This window comes from Vicia villosa, linkage group LG6, assembly GCF_029867415.1.
Source record: "Vicia villosa cultivar HV-30 ecotype Madison, WI linkage group LG6, Vvil1.0, whole genome shotgun sequence".
NCBI classification, from domain to species: Eukaryota; Viridiplantae; Streptophyta; class Magnoliopsida; order Fabales; family Fabaceae; genus Vicia; species Vicia villosa.
This window is the reverse complement of record NC_081185.1, coordinates 26450745-26466877: the sequence shown is the minus strand read 5'-3', so window position 1 is coordinate 26466877 and position 16133 is coordinate 26450745.

Sequence of the window (16133 nt, the reverse complement as noted above, 5' to 3'; positions counted from 1 at the left end):
TTAAGTTAGTATTAAGTTAAAGATACTATGATAGCTAACCCTCAGAAAAAAAACCATATTTATAAAAGGGGAAATAAATTCTGCTAAAAATTAGTGAAAAAAATTAAGAAGACATGTGTGAATGTAAAGCTTGGAAAAAGGGATAAAAAGTAGTGATTTGAGAGCAAATTAAAAAGAGAGATTATATATAAGGAAAAATAACTTTTATTGGGACACCCATAATAATGAAGTACATTATAATTCTTTGAAAGCTTTTTATAGGCACAAATAAGCAATGAAATGTTTTAGAATATATAACAATTTAGATAAGGGTGAATCTTGTATGACTCAACAATGTATGAGTTAATTAATAGTAACTTCTTAAATATTAAATAGCATTTTTTTTTTTGGATTTTATAATTGACATAAACATGTCTTAATAGCATTTAGATAAATTTATCATTTTTATATTATAAAAAAATATTCAAGATTCACTTAATTTTGTTAGTTAAGGAATGATATATATATTATACAATATTTTATGAGTAATAGTTAAGTAAATACTACTCACTTACCTATAGAATTTTTACTATATATATCTATAGAATTTAATGATTTATTATGCTTATAACTTTTCTAGAATCACCAATTATATATCCATTTAACTAAGGATTAAAAATTAATAATTGAATAATCTAATAAAATTGGGAAAGATTTATTATTCAGTGTATAAATTAAATTTATGAGTTTGATTTTTCCAACAATTTCCTAAAAGAATTTATCATATATTCTATTATAAAAATTAAATTCTTCTACATATAAATTGTTTGGGACTAAACAACTTTGGGACTTTAACTTTTTTTCGTTCCTCTTAAACTCTAAAATATGAGAGATCCTTCTTTTGTGAGCTCAAAGGCTTAAGAATAACATAATAATATAAAATTTATGCTTTTACTAAAAATTGAATTTCATGGTGAAGTATCACTTTATTCAAAAATAATTATTTCATAGTAACAACGATTCAGTTTTTTGTTAAAATATTAAAAAAGTCACACACACACACACACACATATATATATATATATATATCAAATGCTATTTTAATTTTAAATATTTGTAAAAAAGTTTAATGAATTTATTTATTAAATCAATTTAGGTAAAAAAAAAATAGATGTATTATATTTATAATGTTAACTTGTCATATTTAATTCTTATTTTTAAACCTACAACACATTCCCACATGTTTTGAATTTGATATTATTAAAATTTAAATAAAAAAACATAATTCTTGTATACAAAGTGACTAATAATCTGCCCTCCCTATAATAAAAAAAACTAATAATCCTATAATTACAATAATAGTTTAACGTATACATAATTTCATTTATTGGAAATTATTAACTTTAACTATTAATGATGTTTATTTAAATTCTTCAAAGTTTATAATTGAAGAATACAAGTCATTCCCCAAGATTAATGGCATCCGTGACGCATTATTTCAACGAATTTAGTTCAATTGTTTAATACAACATTTAGAAATAAAAAAAATATATTTCTTTATAACCAAAGCATAATATTGCGAGAAAAATAAAATAAGCACTAATCCAAACTCGATGACTAACTCAACACGTTTTTAACTTCTAGTAGTTTATGGTGATAAATAAAAAATTGATTTTTAAAAGAAACATGATCATTGAGACTCTAAATGCAAATGCAGCTCCTTCATAATAAATTTTTGTATGCATGGTGAAAACTCAAGCGCAAGCCATAATTTTGGGGCATCTTCAAGGAAACTTTGTATTATTTAATCTTATTTTGAAAAAAATGATTCTCTTCTTCAATTTCTTGGTTGGGCCCTAAAATCAAAGATGGCACCCGAATTCTCGATACGGGAGATCATTCAAGTTAGCGTAAAAAATGCACCCATCCTACCTAAAACTTATATTTTAAAAATGAATTTCAAAAAAAGTCATTTTCTTTAGGGATTTATAATCCACTTATATCGTATTAAATATCGTTTTTCTTTGCTTAGTAATACTAAGAGGAATGATCACATGTTGGTAACAATATAAATGCGATAAAACCATATATCTCCTAAAGATGAAGTATTTTTAAAACTAAAGTTAATAAATAGCAAAGTTCTATTGAGATGAAATACTTGATTTTAACTTTGTAAAATTCAAAATAAAACAAAATATTATTCATGAACCTTAAAAGATATAAATAAGAAGATGTTAAGTTAGTATTAAGTTAAAGATACTATGATAGCTAACCCTCAGAAAAAAAACCATATTTATAAAAGGGGAAATAAATTCTGCTAAAAATTAGTGAAAAAAATTAAGAAGACATGTGTGAATGTAAAGCTTGGAAAAAGGGATAAAAAGTAGTGATTTGAGAGCAAATTAAAAAGAGAGATTATATATAAGGAAAAATAACTTTTATTGGGACACCCATAATAATGAAGTACATTATAATTCTTTGAAAGCTTTTTATAGGCACAAATAAGCAATGAAATGTTTTAGAATATATAACAATTTAGATAAGGGTGAATCTTGTATGACTCAACAATGTATGAGTTAATTAATAGTAACTTCTTAAATATTAAATAGCATTTTTTTTTTGGATTTTATAATTGACATAAACATGTCTTAATAGCATTTAGATAAATTTATCATTTTTATATTATAAAAAAATATTCAAGATTCACTTAATTTTGTTAGTTAAGGAATGATATATATATTATACAATATTTTATGAGTAATAGTTAAGTAAATACTACTCACTTACCTATAGAATTTTTACTATATATATCTATAGAATTTAATGATTTATTATGCTTATAACTTTTCTAGAATCACCAATTATATATCCATTTAACTAAGGATTAAAAATTAATAATTGAATAATCTAATAAAATTGGGAAAGATTTATTATTCAGTGTATAAATTAAATTTATGAGTTTGATTTTTCCAACAATTTCCTAAAAGAATTTATCATATATTCTATTATAAAAATTAAATTCTTCTACATATAAATTGTTTGGGACTAAACAACTTTGGGACTTTAACTTTTTTTCGTTCCTCTTAAACTCTAAAATATGAGAGATCCTTCTTTTGTGAGCTCAAAGGCTTAAGAATAACATAATAATATAAAATTTATGCTTTTACTAAAAATTGAATTTCATGGTGAAGTATCACTTTATTCAAAAATAATTATTTCATAGTAACAACGATTCAGTTTTTTGTTAAAATATTAAAAAAGTCACACACACACACACACACATATATATATATATATATATATCAAATGCTATTTTAATTTTAAATATTTGTAAAAAAGTTTAATGAATTTATTTATTAAATCAATTTAGGTAAAAAAAAAATAGATGTATTATATTTATAATGTTAACTTGTCATATTTAATTCTTATTTTTAAACCTACAACACATTCCCACATGTTTTGAATTTGATATTATTAAAATTTAAATAAAAAAACATAATTCTTGTATACAAAGTGACTAATAATCTGCCCTCCCTATAATAAAAAAAAACTAATAATCCTATAATTACAATAATAGTTTAATGTATACATAATTTCATTTATTGAAAATTATTAACTTTAACTATTAATGATGTTTATTTAAATTCTTCAAAGTTTATAATTGAAGAATACAAGTCATTCCCCAAGATTAATGGCATCCGTGACGCATTATTTCGACGAATTTAGTTCAATTGTTTAATACAACATTTAGAAATAAAAAAAATATATTTCTTTATAACCAAAGCATAATATTGCGAGAAAAATAAAATAAGCACTAATCCAAACTCGATGACTAACTCAACACGTTTTTAACTTCTAGTAGTTTATGGTGATAAATAAAAAATTGATTTTTAAAAGAAACATGATCATTGAGACTCTAAATGCAAATGCAGCTCCTTCATAATAAATTTTTGTATGCATGGTGAAAACTCAAGCGCAAGCCATAATTTTGGGGCATCTTCAAGGAAACTTTGTATTATTTAATCTTATTTTGAAAAAAATGATTCTCTTCTTCAATTTCTTAGTTGGGCCCTAAAATCAAAGATTGCACCCGAATTCTCGATACGGGAGATCATTCAAGTTAGCGTAAAAAATGCACCCATCCTACCTAAAACTTATATTTTAAAAATGAATTTCACAAAAAGTCATTTTCTTTAGGGATTTATAATCCACTTATATCGTATTAAATATCGTTTTTCTTTGCTTAGTAATACTAAGAGGAATGATCACATGTTGGTAACAATATAAATGCGATAAAACCATATATCTCCTAAAGATGAAGTATTTTTAAAACTAAAGTTAATAAATAGCAAAGTTCTATTGAGATGAAATACTTGATTTTAACTTTGTAAAATTCAAAATAAAACAAAAAATTATTCATGAACCTTAAAAGATATAAATAAGAAGATGTTAAGTTAGTATTAAGTTAAAGATACTATGATAGCTAACCCTCAGAAAAAAAACAATGTTTATAAAAGGGGAAATAAATTCTGCTAAAAATTAATGAAAAAAATTAAGAAGACATGTATGAATGTAAAGCTTGGAAAAAGGGATAAAAAGTGGTGATTTGAGAGCAAATTAAAAAGAGAGATTATATATAAGGAAAGATAACATTTATTGGGACACCCATAATAATGAAGTACATTATAATTCTTTGAAAGCTTTTTATAGGCACAAATAAGCAATGAAATGTTTTAGAATATATAACAATTTAGATAAGGGTGACTCTTGTATGACTCAACAATGTATGAGTTAATTAATAGTAACTTCTTAAATATTAAATAGCATTTTTTTTTGGATTTTATAATTGACATAAACATGTCTTAATAACATTTAGATAAATTTATCATTTTTATATTATAAAAAAATATTCAAGATTCACTTAATTTTGTTAGTTAAGGAATGATATATATATATATATATATATATATATATATATATATATATATATATATATATATATATATATATATATATATATATATATATATATATATATATATATATATATATATATATATATATATATATATATATATATATATATATATATATATATATATATTATACAATATTTTATGAGTAATAATTAAGTAAATACTACTCACTTACCTATAGAATTTTTACTATATATATCTATAGAATTTAATGATTTACTATGCTTATAACTTTTCTAGAATCACCAATTATATATCCATTTAACTAAGGATTAAAAATTAATAATTGAATAATCTAATAAAGTTGGGAAAGATTTATTATTCAGTGTATAAATTAAATTTATGAGTTTGATTTTTCCAACAATTTCCTAAAAGAATTTATCATATATTCTATTATAAAAATTAAATTCTTCTACATATAAATTGTTTGGGACTAAACAACTTTGAGACTTTAACTTTTTTTCGTTCCTCTTAAACTCTAAAATATGAGAGATCCTTCTTTTGTGAGCTCAAAGGCTTAAGAATAACATAATAATATAAAATTTATGCTTTTACTAAAAATTGAATTTCATGGTGAAGTTGTGGTGTCGTTTTCTTTACCTCCCCGTTTCACTTGGGAGGACGGCACGCTAAACCCTTCACGCGAAATTTGGAAGGAGAATGCGCCCGTGGTGGGATGAATTTTGTTTCAGTTCTTCCTACGATATCACACGAACTTTCTTATTTGTCCTACGAGTAGGAAAGGGGAAAAAAGATCTCAACTAAACCCTAGGAGTTTGCTAAGTGTGGGGATTTCACCTAGACTAGAAATTCTGGAGTCCGGGGGGTCGGTTATACATAGGGAAGTGTTTAAACACCCTACATATCTGTAGTACTCTACAGGAACCTTCTCTGTGTCATTGTGATTGTGTTTGCTGCTAATGATTGGGAAAGTTTCTCCTTTGTGTTAGGAGAGAGAATTGAATTGATTTAAAGAAAGACAGACAGATAGACAGACTGACTATTTTTGGTATTTTATTAGCTCGCTGAGATTCCTTGTGAACCTCATGCCTACATATCCCTAGTGGAAGTCAGAGCTTAATGTAGTTCGGGGAACTAACTAGGGAAATTAAATGTTTTTGGTGCCTTGCTTGAATCTCAAGGTTGAAGCTTGGAATTAAATCTCTGTTTACAGTAAAGTGACATGAAATCATCTTTACAGAGAGGTATTAGTACTATTCTACCATAAGCATTTAAAAGAGTGACAGAATAACTGGATTCATTTCATTCAAGAGGGGGACCTTACTTGTGTGTGCAAGTATGCCAGTCAGATGCCTCTTAAATGAAAGAAAGTTGCTCGTCCAAATTAGGGAAAGTGTACAAGTCTGGGGATGTGCCAGAGCATGTCTTTCAGAGTCCTAAATGGGAGACTTTAATTGAAATTGAAATTGAAATGTTTGTTTGTTTGAATGTGGTAGAGTAGTAAAAATATCTCTCTATAGAGATAAGCTATGTCTATTTACTGTATAAAAGATTTGACTTTAGCTGGCTTGTATGAGGCCCAAGCTTGAGGCTTTTTGATTGATTTATTAGTATTATTGACTCTGGGAGATGACTCCATTGGGGATTAATTACAGGGTGTTTTTGTGTTCTGTACAAAGCCCAGAATTGAGGCTGACTCTATTTAGGGAGACTCTATTTATGTGTCTTGTACAAAGCCCAAGGTTGTGGCTGACTGTTGAGGATAATTGAATGAATGACTCTATTTTATGTGCCTTGTACAAAGCCCAAGGTTGTGGCTGACTCTGGCTAGGGAAAACATTATTTTCTGCCTTGTACAAAGCCCAAGATTGTGGCAGACTCTTAAATAAACTGAGTAGGGATGACTCTATGGGGAAAAGATCCTAGGTGTTAGGAATCTTTGACACATGAAAATATGGTTTATCTGCCTTGTACAAAGCCCAAGGTTGTGGCTACTGAAAGATGAATAACTCACTGGGGAGACTCTATTATCTGCCTTGTACAATGCCCAAGGTTGAGGCTGACTCTTGACAGGGGAGTTTTATTGTTTGGTGCCTTGTATGAAGCCCAAGGTTGAGGCTAACTATTTTTGTTGGTTTTGACTCTACTGAGGAGATTTTATTTATTGAAAGACTGTTTTTCTTTGGAAGCTAACCCTTTCCAGGGATTTTGACTCAGCTGGAGAAATTATTTAGTAAAAGACTGACTTTATCATGTTTTTTTGGAGGCTGACCCTTTCCAGGGGTTTTGACTCTTTTGGGGAAATTATCTCCTAAGAGAAATGAATCTTTATTTTTTGACATTTTTATTAATTAACTTTGGAGGCTGACCCTTTCCAGGGGTTTTATTGAAATGAAGGAATGATTTTAATTGACTTTGGAGGCTAACCCTTTCCAGGGATAAAAAATGAAAGAATGTGTGGAAGCTAACCCTTTCCAGGGATTTAGTTGAAATGATTGGCAGAAAGATTATCTAGTGGAGACTTCTTGTTTAAAGCCCAAGATGAAGGCTGACACATGCTGAGGAGAAAATAAACATAGATCCTAGACTCTGCTAAGGAGGATTGATGAAGATCAGGGTGACAGAGACTGTCCATGTCTCTCATTCCAAAAGGTGTGCTCAATGCAAAATTGAGACAAACTTGGCTTGTTTAAAGTCTGGTTTAAATTGGAAGAAACTCACCAGGGTAGGCTAAAAGGTGACTAAAGACCTGTTCCTATGTTTATAAGAAACCTGATGGGTCCTTGTATACAAGCTCAAGAGGAAGCTGGAAATGCTTTTAAGAAGCCTGTGGGTCCTTGTACAAAGCCCAAGAGGAGGCTAGAAATGCTTTTAAGAAGCCTGTGGGTCCTTGTACAAAGCCCAAGAGAAAGCTATGTAGTTTTGAACTTATTTTGGCTCTAAGCAAATGGGTAAGATGTTTCACCGGGAATAATTCCTCTTTGGGTGGATGTGTCCTATTATTTGGATTCTAAGGTTTTTGCCAAGATGTTTCACCGGGAATAATTCATCTTGGGGGTTTGAACTACAGATCTCTAATTAGGAAAGAGCCTTCACCGGGAAGACATTCTCAATCCTAGGCCATATTCCTATAATATATATATATATAGTTTAACTGTCCTAGGGTTTATACTCAAACATAGTTCTAAACTAATATATGCACAGTTTATATTTGACAGTAATTTAAATAAAGACTGTAAATTGAAAGCTTGTAAAGCCTAACCTGGATGGAGTGGAGGCCATTGAAGAAGTATGTACAGAGCCTCAACAGTATTTTTGTTGTTTTGTTGATAACAGTTGAATATATATGATAAACAGTTAAGGGTTTTTGAAAACAGAAGAAGTGAAGATGGACAAAGGTCACATAGGTATCTGAAGAGTTTCACCGGGAATAATGCCCTTCAAATACCAGAAGAATGTTTTGAAAACAGAAAGAAGATTTTGAAAATACAGTTTTGAAAACAAGCTAAGAAGAGAAGGTTTTTTGGGACTTACACTCTATTAGAGGCCCAGTACTTTACAATACTGGTGTAAAAGCAATTTGAAAAAATGATTTGGAATGATACAAGGTTTTGTTGTTTGAAAACCCTAATCATTTGATTTATTCGGAGATTGAAAACAGTTTGGAAAATTGACGAAAGTCAACTTAATTAAGGTAAAAGTAAAGACTTTTAACTAATTAAGACCTAAACAATTAGGGTTTTATCATAAAATTATTTACAAAGTGACTAGGTTAAAATAAAGTGACAATATATATTTAAAGTATTTAAGAAAACACTTAAAAACATACTATTTTAAACCTAATTAAAATTCATGAAATAAATAATATTTTTATGATTTTTTTGACTATTCACAAAATAGATATATTAAATAATAGGTGTGTGAAAAATGAAGTGAAAATGATTTAATTTGATAGGTGAATTAATTGTGTGAAGTTTGTGAGAAAAATGAAAGAAAATGGGTGTTAAAAAATAGTTTTGGCCCTTGGAGGACTTGAACCCACGCCCTCTAGGTTACACACCCAAAACAAACACCACTGAGCCAACGCGCGTGTGGTGATAGTAAGCTGGTTTCAATGCAATTCATATAGTGTTCAAGTGTATAGAAGCAAAAAAAGAAAATAAAATCAAAAGGTCTGAGGCGAGGGGGATTCGAACCTAAGAACTTGGGCATGAGGAGACTAAGAGCGCATGTGTGGCCACTGGGGCAAGTTATTCATTCGTTTATGAAACGCATATCATTAAATATAAAATAAACTCTGCCCAGAGATTTGAAAAATGGCGCCACCCTCCATCTTCGTCTTCAACCTCAAGCTCCAACATTTTTGAAATTCTGATTCTCTCAAATCTCAACCAATGGCCAAGGTGTAAACATGAAACTTGTTCTAAATTCACTCACGATTCTAAATATGTAACTAACACAAATTTATATTGACTACATCTAACTAATTTACTAGAAAACGTGAAGAACCCTAAAATTTAAAAATCAAATTAAATGGCTATACTGAAAGATAAATGAATGATGATAGAGGGTTTTCAATCCTCTGATGATGCTGAACAAGATAGAATCGAGCTTTATCACAAAGAGTGCTTAAATTAAAGAGGTGGAGTTCAGAAACTTACCTCTGAAACTGAAGGTCGTGAGGATGATGGAGAGCAACTGGGCTTGAATGAATGATCTCAATAGCTTCCCTGAGACTCAATGATGCTAACTGAATGCTTATTGGAGCTTGAATCCTCCTGAATTGCTCTATGGACCTCCCTCGATTTCAGCTTCAAGTGAACATGGAGGTTGTTGAATTTGGAGTTACAGATGAGTTGCAGCCATCTGGTTAGCTTCACTATAACCTGAGGAGTGTGCCTGGATGATTGGCTTGGCTTGAAACCTCCTGAATCGTTCTGTGGTCCTCCAACTGCAAATGCTCCAAAGTGAGAGCAACAATGGTGTTCCTCCACTTACAGAAGTGATCCAGGTGCTTGGATCACCTCAAATGAACTCCCTTGAGATGTTGGAATGCTCACTTTCCAAAGATAAGCTCTGGTTTGAAGAAATCGATTCTTCTTGCCAAAGAACTTTGAAAAACAATGAGCATGAGAAGAGAAAGAGAAAGCAAGGAATATGGTTGCTTTGGTGTGTTTTTGAATGAGAATGAGGCCTCTATTTATAGGCAAATGTCTCAGTACTGATTGGGAGAGTGAGCTTGCTTAGTGAAGCAAGTTTGGTTTCTTAGCCATGAAGAAATTTCAAAGAATATCCAAGTGTGATCATTGCATTTTCGAGCCACCTCCCCTATCCATTGATTCTATCTGATCTTAGGGGACAATTCAGATGCAAAGTGAGCTCTAATTGGTTGGTGAGAAGATTCCTTGGGTGATTCATCAATTTGCCATAAATTCTCAAAAGTAATCATTACATAATCACATGTTCTTGTTTTAGGAATCTTCTTCAATTATCATGGCATGGTGAAAATGAATGCATGGTATTGTTTCAGACATGTTATGGGTCGTGTAACATCCATTAGTGAAGCAAAATGCACAAAATTGCAAAGTTCCAATTTGCTCATGACCTATAATTTTACTTCATGAGGCCAACTTTGGACAAGCATAACTCTTAGCTCAAATTGAATTTGGGGAAGGTTGAACACAATTTGGAAAGCCCTAAACATCTACTTCAAATCATTAGTTTGGAGTTTCTTCAGAATCCTTTGGCAAATTTGTGAAAAATGAGGCCAAAGTTGGAAGAAAACTAGGTTAAAACACTTAGAAAAATTTCTAAGTGTTTATGACCTAAAGCTCCAAAATTTCCAAAACTCTTAAATGATTGATCTTTTGAAAAAAGTTCCTTTGTAAGATGTTGTTTTATTTTTCAAGATCTACAACTTTCATGTTGGAAGTTTTTTGAGTTGTGTAGGTGAAATTTTGAGTTCTCACTATGCCCTCAAAAACCCTAATTCCCGACTTTTTGCTCCTTGATGAATTTCTTTGAATTTCTTTGGTCAAATGACTTTGACATCCATATATTGATGATATTGATCTTTGAAAGTCATTTTTTGACCAAAAACCTTAAAAGTCAATGATGATCCCACACAGTTGACTTTTCCTGACAAAGTGAATTTTTTGGGCTTTTGTGTAGAAACAAGATCTTTTCCTCAAATGAATGATGTACATGGATTATATTGAGGTAGTAGAGATTCTTGAATCATGTCTTGAGTTTTGGATCCATGCCCTGATTAAAAGTCAACTATCTTGGTGAATTAGGTCAAAAACCCTAATTGTCGACCAGAGGACAATGATGAGTGTAGACTTTGAATTGAGGTGTAATGTCCAGTGGATCTTGTAATATGAGATATTTGAAGATGATTAATGTCTTTGAATGGTTTCCTGGGGCTTTTTAGGGTTTCCCAAAGGTGATCCCTGATTTTAGTCCTTGATAGGCTCCAAACCCTAGTCTGTTGATCTGAGTAATCCTGTACTTAGATAACTGGGTGTCTTAATCAATCATAGGTGTAATAATGAGGCTTTTGAGTATTATGATTGTATTAGAGACTAATCCCTCTATTGTTTGATCCTTTGCCTGAGTTTTCTTGTCTTTGAACACCCTCGATTGAATGCCAGACTGCCCTGGGTACTTACTTTGACTTGATGAAAATCCTGAAGATATGTCATCTCAGGGGGGTCAAAAATTAGGGTATGACAGATGCCCCTATTTAATTTTCTTTTATCTGGAGGGAGAGAGATTGATATCTCGATCTCTCCTGCGTAAAAGAGACTTAAATATCAAAGAATGCCCGAATTTTGGGCGTTCCTGAGATGATAAAATCTTTGCATGATTTGATCCCGTTGTCGCACTTGGCGGGGAATGAGGAGACAAACTCCTGTAGAAGTACTTGATGTGGATTCTGGTGAATGGATGGCAATGTAAGATGCGCAATCCATCTTCTTTAACTAAGTGTTGATACTTAGAAAAAGGTAAACAACCTCCTCTCGTTCCGGATGTCAAAATCTCGAAACTGGTCTCAGTTGCGTTTGGACAATATCTCAGATAAAGAGAAAATTTCCAAAGGTTTGTTTCCTCATCAAACTTCTCATCAGCACTTGGAGATGAGATGCCATTTGATGGTAGTAGAGAAACTTCAAAGGTTTGTTTCTTCGTCAAACTTCTTACCAGCGCTTGGAGGTAAGATGCCATTTGACGGCTGTAAAGAAACTTCAAAGGTTTGTTTCCTCGTCAAACTTCTTATCAGTGCTTGGAGATAAGATGCCATTTGACGGCTGTAAAGAAACTTCACCATCTTCCCTTTTGACTTGACGTCTTTGAAAGAATGTCATATGGCCTCATGATCTTTTGAGGGGCTAATGACTTTGTTTGAAGGCGGACGAACTGTTTTCGGGGTGAAAACTGCCATTCGTCAACTGATGCCTGGGGAATCAACGAACTGTTTTCCTAAGAGGAACACTGCCATTCATCGATTCTGTGGGGAGTTAAACATCCCAGAAACAGACAAACTGTTCGAAGAAACTGCCATTTGTCGACCTCTTGAGTATTTAACAGACAAACTGTCTTTTCTTGGGGAAAGGCTGCCATTTGCCAATTGCTAGGGGAGCAAACTGTCTTCTACTGGGAGAGACTGCCATTTGTCGACCCTGTCATGAAAGAAAGTGAGCAAACTGTCTTCTGCTGAAAGAGACTGCCATTTGCTGACTTTGTTATGATAAGAAGTGAGCAAACTGTCTTCTGATGAAAGAGACTGCCATTTGCTGACTTTGTAGTGATAGAAAGTGAGCAAACTGTCTTCTGCTGAAAGAGACTGCCATTTGCTGACTTTGTTGTGATAGAAAGTGAGCAAACTGTCTTCTGCTGAAAGAGACTGCCATTTGCTGACTTTGTTGGGGAATCTGAACTATCTTCTGGACGAAGACTATCATTTGCTGACTCCGCTGGGGAATCATTTGTCGATCTGCTGGGAGATTCTGAATTCTTCTTTAACAAGAAGTGGCACCTCTTGACCCTGCTGGGGAAATACCAAACCTGTAGGGAATTCCAAAATGTGAAGCAGACTATCTTATCTGAAGAAGACTGTCGAATGTCGCTCTGCAGGAGATTCTCGGCTGAGGAATTCCAAAAGTGAACAAACTATCTCTTTGAGGGAGACTACCATTTGTTGACTTGCTTGGTGAGATCCTTGTGTATGAACTGTTGTTTCGAAGGAAAAAGTTTCTCCGGAACTTGCAGGGGAAACTTGAGTTCATGCCTCAATGACTTAGGCATTTACAGGATCAAAGCCTGATTCGGCTATGCAATTATGATGTAATGTATGCATGAATATTATGACAATGATAAAATGTAAAGTGAATGTGAATAGAATTGTCGCGGATGGAAAATCCTAAGATACGACTTGAATTCTTGTTGATCAGAAGACGTCCTCTTCTTGTAGTTCGAACTCTGTTGGGAATATCTGGTTATCAGTTGTCCGCTGTCCGAAGTGAGTAATATGAATTGAAGTAAAGATCCGTCATCGGGAGATGTTCGCAAAGCGACCTCATGGGGAAATCTTGGTTCCCGGAGTCTCAACCGTTCTCGGAGCAACTGTTTGCATTCTTCCTATTGTTTGTAAACCTCAGAAAGAAATTTCACCTTTATTTTTGCAAGTAAATTCATTTTATTTTATGAAAACATTTGTTTCAAGAAAAATGACTGTTTAAACTTAAAAAGCATTCCAAGAAACTGAATAAGACTAGATTGCAAAGGAAAAGCACAAGGCTCAAATTATTATATATGGAATGGTAATCAGCCAAATGCTTGATTCCATGGAGTTTTTACAAAGTTGGAAATTGGTAATTTTTGGGAAAAGGGCTACGATGAAACGTGACGACCGTTATCTTTCCCTTCCACTCCGAGTTGCGCTGTATTCGTGCTTCGTAGAAGATGACCTACTGCTGATGAACACTCCGCTATGGATTTTGAATGATCAAGTTTGTCCTGAACACAGTTACTTGCCATATATCCCTAACTTTTGCGTAAACTACCCCTTTCGGGTTTTAAGTTTACCGGGATTGATTATTTATTTTTTTATGTCTCTAACTTTTGCCTGAATCGCCCTTTCGGGTTTTCGATTCACCGAGACGCTCTTTTTTGCCTAAGCCGCTCTTTGCGAGTTTTCAACTTAGCGAGCTGTTCTTTTGTTTATTTAGGCGAAGTATTTCTTGACTGCGTCGACGTTCACAGGACGGGTGAATTCTTCTCCATCCATAGTCGTGAGTATTAAGGCTCCTCCTGAGAAAGCTCTCTTGACCACGTAGGGGCCGTCATAATTGGGAGTCCATTTCCCTCTCGAATCTGTGAGAAAAGATTGAATCTTTTTGAGTACAAAGTCGCCTTCTTTGATTGTGCGAGGTCGAACCTTTTTGTCGAAAGCTTTCTTCATTCTTTGTTGATATAGCTGTCCGTGGCATAAAGCTGTCATGCGCTTTTCTTCGATTAAGTTCAATTCATCGAATCTGCTTTGACACCACTCGGCTTCTGTTAATTTTGCCTCCATCAAAACTCTCATTGATGGAATCTCAACCTCTATAGGTAGGACTGCCTCCATGCCATATACAAGGGAGAAAGGAGTTGCTCCAGTCGAAGTACGTACTGATGTACGGTAACCATGAAGAGCATACGGGAGCATTTCATGCCAATCTTTGTAAGTGATGACCATCTTCTGAATGATTTTCTTGATGTTTTTGTTAGCTGCTTCTACAGCTCCATTCATCTTTGGTCTGTAAGAAGATGAGTTGTGATGTTCGATCTTGAATTCTTCACAAAGCTCCTTCATCATTTTGTTATTCAAATTTGACCCATTGTCAGTGATTATCTTGCTAGGAATGCCGTAGCGACAGATGATGTGATTCTTGATAAACCTGACGACAACTTGTCTTGTAACGTTTGCATATGAAGCTGCTTCAACCCATTTGGTGAAATAGTCTATATCTACCAAGATGAAGCGATGTCCGTTGGACGCTTTTGGCTCGATCATTCCAATCATGTCGATTCCCCACATGGAGAAAGGCCAAGGGGAAGAGAGTATGTTGAGAAGAGATGGCGGCACATGAATTCTATCGGCGTAGATCTGACATTTGTGACACCTCTTTGCGTATTGGTAGCAACCTGACTCCATCGTCAGCCAATAATATCCTGCTCTCAGTATTTTCCTTGTCATGGTATGTCCATTGGTGTGAGTACCAAAGGAACCTTCATGTATTTCTCTCATGAGTATTTCTGCTTCTTTTCTGTCAACGCATCTAAGCAGAACCATGTCGAAGTTTCTCTTGTACAGAACATCTTCATTCAGGAAGAATCTACAAGCTAACTTTCTCAAAGTCTTTCTATCTTTCTTTGACGCCCCAAGAGGGTACTCTTGCTTTTGAAGAAAGTTCTTGATGTCGTGATACCACGGTTTGTCGTCGATGATTGCTTCTACTGTGAACACATGAGCGGGCCTATCCAGGCGCATAACATCGATCCGAGGAATGTCATTCCAATGATTTATCCTAATCATGGAAGAGAGTGTGGCTAATGCATCAGCCAAATTGTTTTCTTCACGAGGAATGTGATGAAAATCTACCCTGTCGAAGAATGGTAACAATCTTCTCGCGTAGTCTTTGTAAGGAATTAGCCCTGGTTGGCGTGTTTCCCATTCTCCTTTGATTTGATTGATGACCAAAGCAGAATCTCCGTATACATCCAAGTGTTTGATTCTCAGATCCATGGCTTCTTCGAGACCCATTATGCAAGCTTCATATTCGGCCTCATTGTTTGTGCATTTGAAAGTTAGTCTGGCAGTAAATGGAATATGGGTACCCTGAGGTGTAACAATGATTGCCCCAATTCCTCGTCCATAAGCATTGACAGCTCCGTCAAAGATTAAGCCCCACTGGGATCCTATCTCAGGTCCTTCGTCTGGTAGTGGCTCGTCGTGATCTTTCATCTTGAGGTACATGACGTCCTCGTCCGGAAAGTCGAAACTGGTTGATTCGTGACCATTGAGTGGGTGGTGAGCCAGGTGCTCAGCTAGAATACTTCCTTTCACGGCTTTCTGTGCGTGATACTCAATGTCATATTCTGATAACAACATCTGCCAACGGGCAATTCTCCCGGTTAAAGCAGGCTTCTCAAAGATGTACTTGATTGGATCCA